The sequence below is a fragment of the Acartia tonsa genome, chromosome 7 (genome assembly GCF_053477335.1).
Source record: "Acartia tonsa isolate MP-2025a chromosome 7, ASM5347733v1, whole genome shotgun sequence".
Classification (NCBI taxonomy): domain Eukaryota; kingdom Metazoa; phylum Arthropoda; class Copepoda; order Calanoida; family Acartiidae; genus Acartia; species Acartia tonsa.
The window spans coordinates 46714763-46726597 of NC_137266.1; positions in this window are offsets into that span (position 1 = coordinate 46714763).

Consider the following 11835-nt stretch of genomic DNA (forward strand, 5'->3'; position numbering starts at 1 on the left):
TATAGTGTAGAAATAGAATATAATTTATTGTAAAAATGTAGCGTGATTGTTTTTTTAAACACAATTTACTTTTAAGACAGATGCTATCCCATTAATCACAAGAACTTTATTTGATAGTCCTATTGTAATGTTATCAATTTCTACCAACTTTTAATACCAGTCACACTAACATTTTGTAAGCTATACCAAATTCATATCTTTAGAAATCGTCCAAAATTGCTTCAAACAAATGCATTCAAATTTTGTTCTTCTATTGCTTTTAGCAGAGATAAATCCACGAATTGAAATGATCACATATAAGCTTTAATAATATGAATAATATGTACTCTGCATACTGTTTACTTAGATTTTGTGAATATTACTGTTGGAATCGCTATGCAATAACAATATATGGTTTTCCTATACATTGTAACCTCTCACAGGTACTGGGAAGGTTCATAACTATTTTAGGGGATGGTACCACCTCCCTTCCAAGATAAACCGCCTATAGAAAAAATGACCCTATCGCCATTAGTGACTACTGAGAGTTTTAGGGAGGGTTTTATGCTATTTCAATACAAATAAAGTACATAATTAAACAACATTTAGTATGTTCAGGAGGGTAATTTTCTCAAGCATATAAATCCCCCTTTAAAAAATTTCAGTCTATAACCAATACAAGCTTTCATAACAGTTAACTTCCATCAGTACAGCTGTTATAGATATCTTACTGGACAAATAAGCACACATTCGCACATAAATTTTACTTATATTTATGCTTATAAAGTTATGTTAAAATCATCTTCAAAAGTTTTAAACTATTTGTTAAACGTTTTGTGTATTCACAGCAATAGAATATATTTCTTTTTACTCCTAAATGCTTTGTACCTAACAATTCAACCATCTCCAATTTGATATCAGAGAATATACTACAATTTTGTTTTTTGGTATTTTTTAATTTTCTAGAGTGTTATGTTTACAATATTCAGAGAACTTTATACTATTTCTTTGTTCAAGGCTATTTACACTGTCTCCTAATAAAAAGCAAAAGCATTATTCTATAATACAGAGTAGTAGAATGTCTGTCTCAAATCGAGGTACCAAACCTTTCCCGATAATGGCCACTAGTTCATCATACGTAAAGGATCCTTCACTTTTGGTTAAAAAGAAATTGACAATACAGTGATTTTTTTATGTTTATGAAATTGACAGGATATACAAAACTGTACACAACTAGAGAAAATAACAATTTGTATGGAGAAATTGTAGTAAACCTTACAGAAATTGATATTGTTTGTGATTCTTACAAGATAAATTTACATCCCCAGTGATTATAAATAAAAATGCCCTTCTATAGATTAAAATTAATAGTCGAAAGTTAGGCTTTACTAGTTTGAAATCGACCAATTAAGATTCAATAAAAGTACCTGTTTTTAGCCAACGAATAAGATAATGTTGTATAAAACTTTGATTACCAGTCTAATTCACATCCAAATGTCCCCTCCCTCCCCGATGTTGAACTCTAAAAGAATAAAAGGAACAGTTGTGTATGTTTTGGAGATCTTACATTGACATAAATATTAGGAAAATTAAAATGTATCTTGTCTCTAAAGGCTCAGCTACGTTACCTAATGATAAAATTAAACAGGCCCACATGATTTAAATTATGAGGAAAAATGCTCTAAAGATGAAAGACTTTGAAATATAATCAGTTCTTAGAAGTACATATATATGAGCTTATTTTTTTCATGAATCTAAAGGAATATGCAAATAGATGTACTTCCACCCCAATGATGATAAACAAAATTATCCATTTTGTAAATTACAATTAGTTGTTGAAACGTTATGATACTCAACTTAAAGTCCCTAAAGTTGTTAAGCAATTAAGAAAACGTTATTATAAAACTTTGGAGACTAGTGTAACAATCAACCCATTATCGCCTCCATCCCTGGTATTTTTCTGTGGTTTTCCTGTTTTAGAAAACATGCCGGCATACTGACATGCAGGAGAGGTTTTGTGATTTTTTTCTGGCCTTGTTTACAAGAATATTGTTGGGCCCTTGTATCTTCAATATATATCTGATAAAGTTTACTTTTACTTTCCCTGCAAAAACCAAAGCTCCAATCAAAACAACCACTATCTTTAAACAAATAAAATAGTGTTAAAGCTTTTAATTGAATATCCAAGATACCGGATAAGAACTGATAACTTTTAAAACTGATAAAAAGAATATGGGGGTGGGGGGTTGTATTTTGCTATGCCTTACCCCTGTTGGGGGGCCCCACCCATGTTGGACTTTAAATATAGTGCCCTAATCCTGATGGCCTAACAGACGAAAAACTACTCGCTTTTCCCTTTATTTAAAAAAAAGATGGGGGGGAGGATACCCATGATCAATCTCCAGATATAACCCATGCATTCTTATACCGAAAGGACAACATTACTGTTTCTGCGAAGTTATGTATCTAATTTACCCATTTAAAAAAATTGGCCTAAAATAATTAATGTCACGTGCCAGACAAAGCAGCACAATATCAACACATTATACATCATGGTAAAGGCTTGGACTCAATACCTCATTTAAATTATCATTTACGATGAAACGTATTAGAAAAATCGGCAGTATTGTAAAAACACTGTGGCAAAAAGATATCTTCTGCAATACGAAAGTTTGTCAGATAATTAATAAAACCCAAAACTGCACTAGTTGAGTATCAGCAAACATGTAAATATAAAGATAAACAGTACAAGTTTATAGGTTCTAGTCTTAGACCTTAGAAATTATTCCTACTGCTGCTACGTCAGGTACATGCAAGCCTTGGCCAAAAATAGGAGCAACTCATTACCGTGAACAGTTGGGACTTCAATAGAAAGGTCTTGCAATAAAAGATTAGGTTGTCTGTTGGTGTTACTTAACCTAATATGCTTGGTATTTTGACAGAAAAGGAGGGATTTGGCTCCACTTAGTTTTCCTTGGTTGTTGGATCTGACGTTTGAGTTTTATGGACAACAATCTCGTCCTTATGAGGTTATTGATAGGTGATGTAACCTTAAGGGTACATAACTCTAGATCTCCTGCTTATTAAATATACCATATCCTTAATCTTATACAAGGATGACAACACACAAAAAACGAAGCTCTAAATTTAGAAGGACAAACGAACAATAGCCCTTGTAAAGTGTCAGAACTTATTGGTCAGAATATAAATTTGTAAGTCTAGACTAAATTGAACAAAAATTTGTTGCAAAATTTGTACCTTGTTGTCCTAATTTTTACAAAAATAAATTAATTGGATACAAATATTTGTTGTAATTAAAAATCTGTATGTTTTAAATGGACGTGCAGACTTTCTGATTAATAACTATAGAGTTGTTACGCTTCCTAAATCGTACCCAATTGTTATAGGAATCATCATGCAAAAGTTGAAATCTTAACTTATAACAAAAAATACAATTACTGTAAATTTTCCATTTGCGAAATTATTATTTTTTTATAGAATATATGTATGAAGTATGAATTCTATTGAATGAAGCCATATATTTTATATCATTTTTATTGGATTTATATATTTATTATCAGAGAACGTTTAGTGCTAGAAATTTTAAAGTTTTGAATGTTAGCCAATAGCCAATTTACTATATCTTTAGAAATCGTCCAAAATTTCTTCAAACAAATGCATTCAAATTTTGTTCTTCTATTGCTTTTAGCAGAGATAAATCCACGAATTGAAATGATCACATATAAGCTTTAATAATATGAATAATATGTACTCTGCATACTGTTTACTTAGATTTTGTGAATATTACTGTTGTATTTCAATACAAATAAAGTACATAATTAAACAACATTTAGTATGTTCAGGAGGGTAATTTTCTCAAGCATATAAATCCCCCTTTAAAAAATTTCAGTCTATAACCAATACAAGCTTTCATAACAGTTAACTTCCATCAGTACAGCTGTTATAGATATCTTACTGGACAAATAAGCACACATTCGCACATAAATTTTACTTATATTTATGCTTATAAAGTTATGTTTTAAAATCATCTTCAAAAGTTTTAAACTATTTGTTAAACGTTTTGTGTATTCACAGCAATAGAATATATTTCTTTTTACTCCTAAATGCTTTGTACCTAACAATTCAACCATCTCCAATTTAATATCAGAGAATATACTACAATTTTGTTTTTTGGTATTTTTTAATTTTCTAGAGTGTTATGTTTACAATATTCAGAGAAACTTTATACTATTTCTTTGTTCAAGGCTATTTACACTGTCTCCTAATAAAAAGCAAAAGCATTATTCTATAATACAGAGTAGTAGAATGTCTGTCTCAAATCGAGGTACCAAACCTTTCCCGATAATGGCCACTAGTTCATCATACGTAAAGGATCCTTCACTTTTGGTTAAAAAGAAATTGACAATACAGTGATTTTCTTATGTTTGTGAAATTGACAGGATATACAAAACTGTACACAACTAGAGAAAATAACAATTTGTATGGAGAAATTGTAGTAAACCTTACAGAAATTGATATTGTTTGTGATTCTTACAAGATAAATTTACATCCCCAGTGATTATAAATAAAAATGCCCTTCTATAGATTAAAATTAATAGTCGAAAGTTAGGCTTTACTAGTTTGAAATCGACCAATTAAGATTCAATAAAAGTACCTGTTTTTAGCCAACGAATAAGATAATGTTGTATAAAACTTTGATTACCAGTCTAATTCACATCCAAATGTCCCCTCCCTCCCCGATGTTGAACTCTAAAAGAATAAAAGGAACAGTTGTGTATGTTTTGGAGATCTTACATTGACATAAATATTAGGAAAATTAAAATGTATCTTTACTCTAAAAGCTCAGCTACGTTACCTAATGATTTGAATTCTGAGGAAAAATCCTCTAAAGATGAAAGACTTTGAAATATAATCAGTTCTTAGAAGTACAAATGTATGAGCTTATTTCTTCATAAATCTAGAGGGATATGCAAATTGATGTACATCCCCAATTATAATAAACAAAATTATTCATTATGTACTTTACAATTAGTCGTTGAAACGTTATATGATACTCAACTTAAAGTCACTAAAGTTGTTAAGCCAACAATTAAGAAGTGGTTATTATAAAACTTTGGAGACTAGTGTAATACTCATGCCATTATTGCCTCCTGCCTTGGTATTTTTCTGCGATTTTCCGGTTTTAGGAAACATGGAGGTATATTGACATGCAGGAGAGGTTTTGTGATATTTTTTCTGGCATTGTTTGGAAGAATCTTCATCCCTTGTATCTTCTATATATCTGATAAAGTTTACTTTTACTTTCCCTGCAAAAACTCCATTCAAAACAATCACTATCTTGAAACAAATAAAATAGTGTCAAGGCTTTTAATTGAATATCCAAGATACCGGATAAGAACTAATAACTTTTAAAACTGATAAAAAGAATATGGGGGTGGGGGGTTGTATTTTGCTATGCCTTACCCCTGTTGGGGGGCCCCACCCATGTTGGACTTTAAATATAGTGCCCTAATCCTGATGGCCTAACAGACGTAAAATTATCCCCTCCCGTCTTTATTTTTCTAAGGAAGGGGGGAAGAGGATTTCTCTGCTCGTTAACGATTTAAAGGATAAAAAAAACTTATAAAGTAATCTTACACCTAACATATCTGTGACTGGAAGTCTTTGTTGTATGTGATTCATCTGTTTGAAGTAAAAAAACATTCCTCAAAATAATAGATATCACTTGCCAGACAAAGCAGCACAATTTCAACGCATAAATACTTGAACTCAAAACCCCTGGCTAATTATAATTTGCACTTACGGTGAGGGTTAAAAAATTGGCAGTATTGCAAAAACACTGTGGCAAAAAGATATCTTCTGCAATACGAAAGTTTGTCAGATAATTAATAAAACAAACAAACACAAAACTGCACTAGTTGAGTATCAGCAAACATGTAAATATAAAGATAAACAGTACAAGTTTATAGGTTCTAGTCTTAGACCTTAGAAATTATTCCTACTGCTGCTATGTCAGGTACATGCAAGCCTTGGCCAAAAATAGGAGCAACTCATTACTGTGCACAGTTGGGACTTCAATAGAAAGGTCTTGCAATAAAAGATTAAAATCAACTATAGTTCACGTTAAAATATTCCTGGTAACCAATATTTCCAAAAATCAATGTATTTTAAAGGCTGCTATCATTGGATCTTAGCTACTACAGATTGTTTGTAGGCCTTCTTATGCCGCTTAAAATGATGTGCGGGTATGATCTGTAGCCTTTAAAATTCACAGATTTTTGGAAATATTCGTTACCAGGAATATTTTACCGTGAACTGCAGTTGATCCAAAGATTAGGTTGTCTGTTGGTGTTACTTAGCCTAATAACCAGGGTGTTTAGACAGAAAAGGAGATATTTGGTTCCACTTAGTTATCCTTAGTTGTTGGACCTGACGTTATAGTGTAATGGACAACAATTTCGTCCTTATGAATTTATTGATAGGTGTGGTAAACTTAAGGGTACATAACTCTAGATCTTCTATATTCTTGCTTATCAAATCTACCATAACCTTAATCTTAAACAAGGATGACAACACCCAAAAAAAAAGAACTTTAAATTCAGAAGGAAGGACAAACGTTAACGAACAATAGCCCTTGTACAGTGTTAGAACTTTTTAAGAAGAATATAAATTTGTAAGTCTAGACAGAATTGAACAAAAATTTGTTGCAAAATTTGTACCTTGTTGTCCTAAAAATCATTTTTACAAAAATAAATGAATGGGATACAAATATTTGTTGTCAAAACAATAAAAAATTTGCATGTTTAAATTGATGTGATTGACGACTATAGAGTTGCTACGCTTCCTAAATTGTACCCAATTGTTATAGGAATCATCATGCAAAAGTTGAAATCGTCGCTAATTACAACAAAAAAAAACAATTACCGTTTTATCTTCAAAACTAAAATTTTCCATTTGCGAAACAAAGAAATTATTATTTTTTTTATTGAATATATGTATGAAGTATGAATTCTATTGAATGAAGCCATACATTTTATATCATTTTTATTGGATTTATATATTTATTATCAGAGAACGTTTAGTGCTAGAAATTTAAAAGTTTAGAAGAATTTCAAACAATATATTAGATCTTAGTATATGAATAAATTACCTATTGGGTTTTAGATGTTAGCCAATAGCGTCAGAAATATAACCAAAGTACAAAAGAGCAGAAAGTAAACGAAAAGGTCCCCACAACATGGGCCAGGTAGTTATACATCTATTATCTTGTAAATATGAGAATTTTGTTAAATTGAATTTTATTTTGTTACTTTCTTTCATGTATAATTTTCTTTTTTTTAAATCAACAACCAGTTTGCTTTTTAACAAGGATGGCAACATCCATAAAAGCGAAGCACTGAAACGGTAGGACAAACGAACATTAACACTTGTATAGTGTCTAAACTGAATCATCAGAATATAAAAGTATAAGAGTCGAAGCAAAATTGTAAGTAAATTTGTTGAAAAACTGCTTGATACAGGATAATGTTTATGGACATATTTACGTTTTAAGGGCTTGATTATAGAGTTCCTTCGCTTATAATATTGATCTTTGTTGTCCCAGAAATCAATATATCAAAAATCAGATCAAACGGATAATTGATCACATAAATTTTTTTGTTAAAAAAGTAGAAAAATCAACATGTTTAAAATGGACATACGGACATTCTGGTTATAATTATAGAGTTGCTACGCTTTCTAAATCGTACCTAACTACAACAGGAATCATCATGCAAAGTTTGAAATCGATAGGACAATTCTAACATGTTTAAATTAACGAATAAAAGCTATCTATCTCGGACGGACGGACGTACGGACGGACCGACCCTAATTATAGAAAAGCTTCGCTTTTAAAAACTGAAGAACAAATAAACAGGGCTTGGCAGCCGCCCGTCAGCCGTGACTAAATTTTAACTTGTTTGGATTCTTTTAAAATTTTTTGAATAGAGTGATATCCATATTTGTGTTAAGTTTAGACTTCCTGCTGTAAAATGTTGATTACAATGAGGCTTATATGCGACTGCCGAGCCCTGCTGAGATAAACATCAAAACGGATTCATATAAAAGTGCGATCCTATCTAATTTTATTATTTTATAACTGTTCTGTAATTTATGTCAGAAAATTTATACTCAGATTATTTTTTTTATCAAAGAAAATTCATTCAGTTTTTTATCTTTTTCAATAAAAAGAAAAAAAATATATATAGAATTCATCTCAAATAACCACATAAAAAATATTTTTATAGCTTGGAGCTTTCCCACAAAGTCATTGTGTAACACTGAACCCCCTCTGTACAAGGATCCTAGCCCTCCGGGGTTAAACCTGCGGGGCTAGACAAAACCAAATACTATCTAAATTAACCTAACCTGAACAAAGCACTTTGAGGGATAAGGCCGATACTTTTTTTTCACCTAAAATTATAACTTTTTATACTTGGGCTTAGAATCTCCCTTCCTAGGCAATGAAGAATAATGGATATTCCTAAGAAAAAGGATGAAACTTTTGAGCAGAGAAAACAATGTTTCCAGTATCGCTGCGAAACCGATTAATATCCGGTGGATTAGAACCGGTTATCAGCATTACTGAACAATTATATATATAGATTTTTAGCTTGTGCCTTTGGCATTTCGCGGATAAAAGTCTGGTTTTAATCTTATAATTGTACATTTTAATATCCGCGAAAAGCTGTTTATAATACGATGCGAAAAATAACTATTCTTGGTATTTGTTTAAGCAATATATTTTGATCTAATACCAGCTGACAACTGTATTAAACTTTGACTTTTAAAGAAAGAGATACTTTTTCTTTAAAATTAGATTTCTAATTCTATTTTTGATACATTAAATTGATTACATAAGAAGTAAAAATAAGAAGCTTACAGCCAATTAAAATTTTTAAGTAAAATAGGACTTAAAAACAGAATTTGTTATGATAGAATATAGCTGTGACTTCATCAAAAATGCACATAAATTTTTATCATCTAGCTCCAATAAAAGCGAGATTATATGTGGAGGGTGCGTTCTAATGATTAAGGTCCAGAAAAGGATAAATTAACCATTTTTGTTTACACTGAAAACCAGTTCTAATCAAGCGATATTAATCAATTTTGAAGCCATACCGAAATAGACTAATAGTTATTTCTCGCATCGTATTATAAACAGTTTTCCACGGATATAAGATGTACAATTATTAGATTAAAACCAAATTAAAAAAAAAACTGGTTTTAATATTATGATTGTACATTTTTATATTCGTACAAAACTGGATATAATATGATGCTAGACATATTTTTAGTATGGATGAGAAACGGTTCTAATCCATTAATCGGTTTCGAAATAATTTTCTAGAGTGATGTTCTGTTTCCCTGGGGCTGATGACATGTTCACACTAAACTTAGTAATCCAAACTAAAAATAAATAAAATGAAAATTGTCAAAAGTTTTTTGCCACATTTTCAAGTTTTCTTATATTTTCTTAACTTCTGGCTAAACAAAAAAATATATGAGCTTCTGATATATTTAATGTATAAATATTTATTGGAAACCGATTAATATCTGTTAGACTAGGTTTTGATCTATGCTAAAAATCATATTAAAGATAAAATTGTTCATAAATGATAAAATAAACAACCACAAAAAGAATACAATTTTCATTTTCTGCTTATTTGAAAAATTGCTTTATCGATGCGGTAAATATATATATATTTTGAAGTTTTATATATCAAATGCTATTAAAAAGTCAAATTGTTTATAATTATATTGATTTTTTTCTGAATTAATTTCGTTGTTGGTAAAAGCTAAGCTTAGAAAGTTTTAAATCTATCGACAATTTAAACAATCATATACTTTACAAACCAACCCTAGATGTACATAGAAAAGCTAAATAAATGTACACAAGCGTGCAAGGGGTATCCACCCCGAAACGGTTCACCCTCCTGCAATTATACCCACATTTTACATATATCTACGTCCCATATAGCAAATCAGGTGCACGCCATTTTGTATTGATATTGAACAGTTTGTGTACTTGTTTCTTAGATGAAGTTTTTTAAACTATGTACATTTTTATTTATCGTACCGTATTATAGAGAGCTTTCCGCAGATATTAAAATATTAAAACCAGTTTTGTGATTTTTTTTAATTATCGTGAAATTTTCGTCTGCAATAGGATGCTCAACATGATTTTAGTTTGAGCAGGAACGGATATTAATCGGTTTCGAAGCCATACTCGAATATATATCCTATACTATAAAGTAGTAGCGTTTTTTTTTATGTAGCTTTAGATTTCGATAACTACAGAACAGTTTGTGTTCTCCATTTTAGGGAAGATTTACATAGATTCCGGGTTGGTTTTAGGCTATTTCAATTATTAGATTTAAGTGATTGGATTGTTTTAAGCTATTTATACAGCAGAACCTTTTTCACTCTTTGAATACAGAGCCCATAGAAGTTAGAGGCACAGTACTGATATAATTGAACATGTCGTAAATAAAAATTTCTGTTAATGTGAACATATTATCTTGTATCACTACACTAATGGGATAATTTTCTGAATAATAATTATATGTAATTGTTTTCCAATAAACTGTATATGTATATACATATTATCTAAGATCTTTTATACGGTATTACTGATTTCCCTCAAAGAACCTTGCGAGCATAGAACCCCCCCTCTCCCAGTTTATTTTTTTTTTTTTGATCAACATCTGCAGTGGTCTGCGAGCCCTATATCTGCTTTTCTTTAACCTTGCGGGGCTACCAAGGGCTACCCATACCCAATTTCACTTGAATTTGAGACACAACAAAAGCTACCCGTCCCCTCTTGCAAATTCATTCATATAGTGAGGTTGGTTTCAGTTCTCGCGAGGCAAATAAGGAAAACTGCCGTTTCGTTGTTATCAAAAAGCGAAAAAATATATCTAAATAGATAAAAATCAACATAGACGAAAATCCTATTTTATGGCATTTTGTTAAATTTTTCTAACCTTTAGGCGTGCGCAATGACGCAATGAAAAAAGATGAATATAGGATATCAGGCATGAATAATTAAAGTACAAATTATTAAAAAAGTAGATCAAATTGAAAAAAAATGTACTTTTAAACAGTTAAGAGATTGTAACCATTATTTAAAAAGAAAAAATATATTCTATAATTACAGTTTTGTCTCTTAGTAATAATTTCATCATTGCCGATGTAATTGTAATTTACCATTCATAAGGTGTAAAGTTTGCATTTAATGACAGCTGCTGAGAAAATCACTTATTGTGCTATTTGACTAAAAGGCAAACGCTTTTTTATAGAGTAGACTTGCTAATATAAATAGCATGACTATATTTTTCAACTTTTTTCCTTATTACTTTAATATACTTTAAAATCTTGTAAAATTACTTTTATTGTTTTTTGATCCTTAGTCTTTAAAGTTAAGTACTTAGGCAGTTTTCATCAAGGTGCCTATTCAAACACAGAAGTCCCCCCCTCCCTTACTTTTAAATAAATTGAAAATACTAGGGGGAGAGGGAGTTAGTTTTTCATTTGTTTGTTTGTTACTTTAAGTCAGGTTAGGTTAGGTTATATTTTGTAAGATGTAGCCCCGTAGGGTTAAAGAAATGCAGGTCCAAAGTTTAGCCTCAAACAACCTCCTCCCCCTAATTTTCAATTTATTTTATTTCCTAAATGGGGGTGGGGGGGGGGGGGTTATGCCACGTAAGAGAATACCTGCCAGTAATTTAATTTTTATTTGGCCAAAGTTGTTTAAAGAAAAAGTTAGGTAGAGTTAAGAAAGGGGTTAGGAAAGCC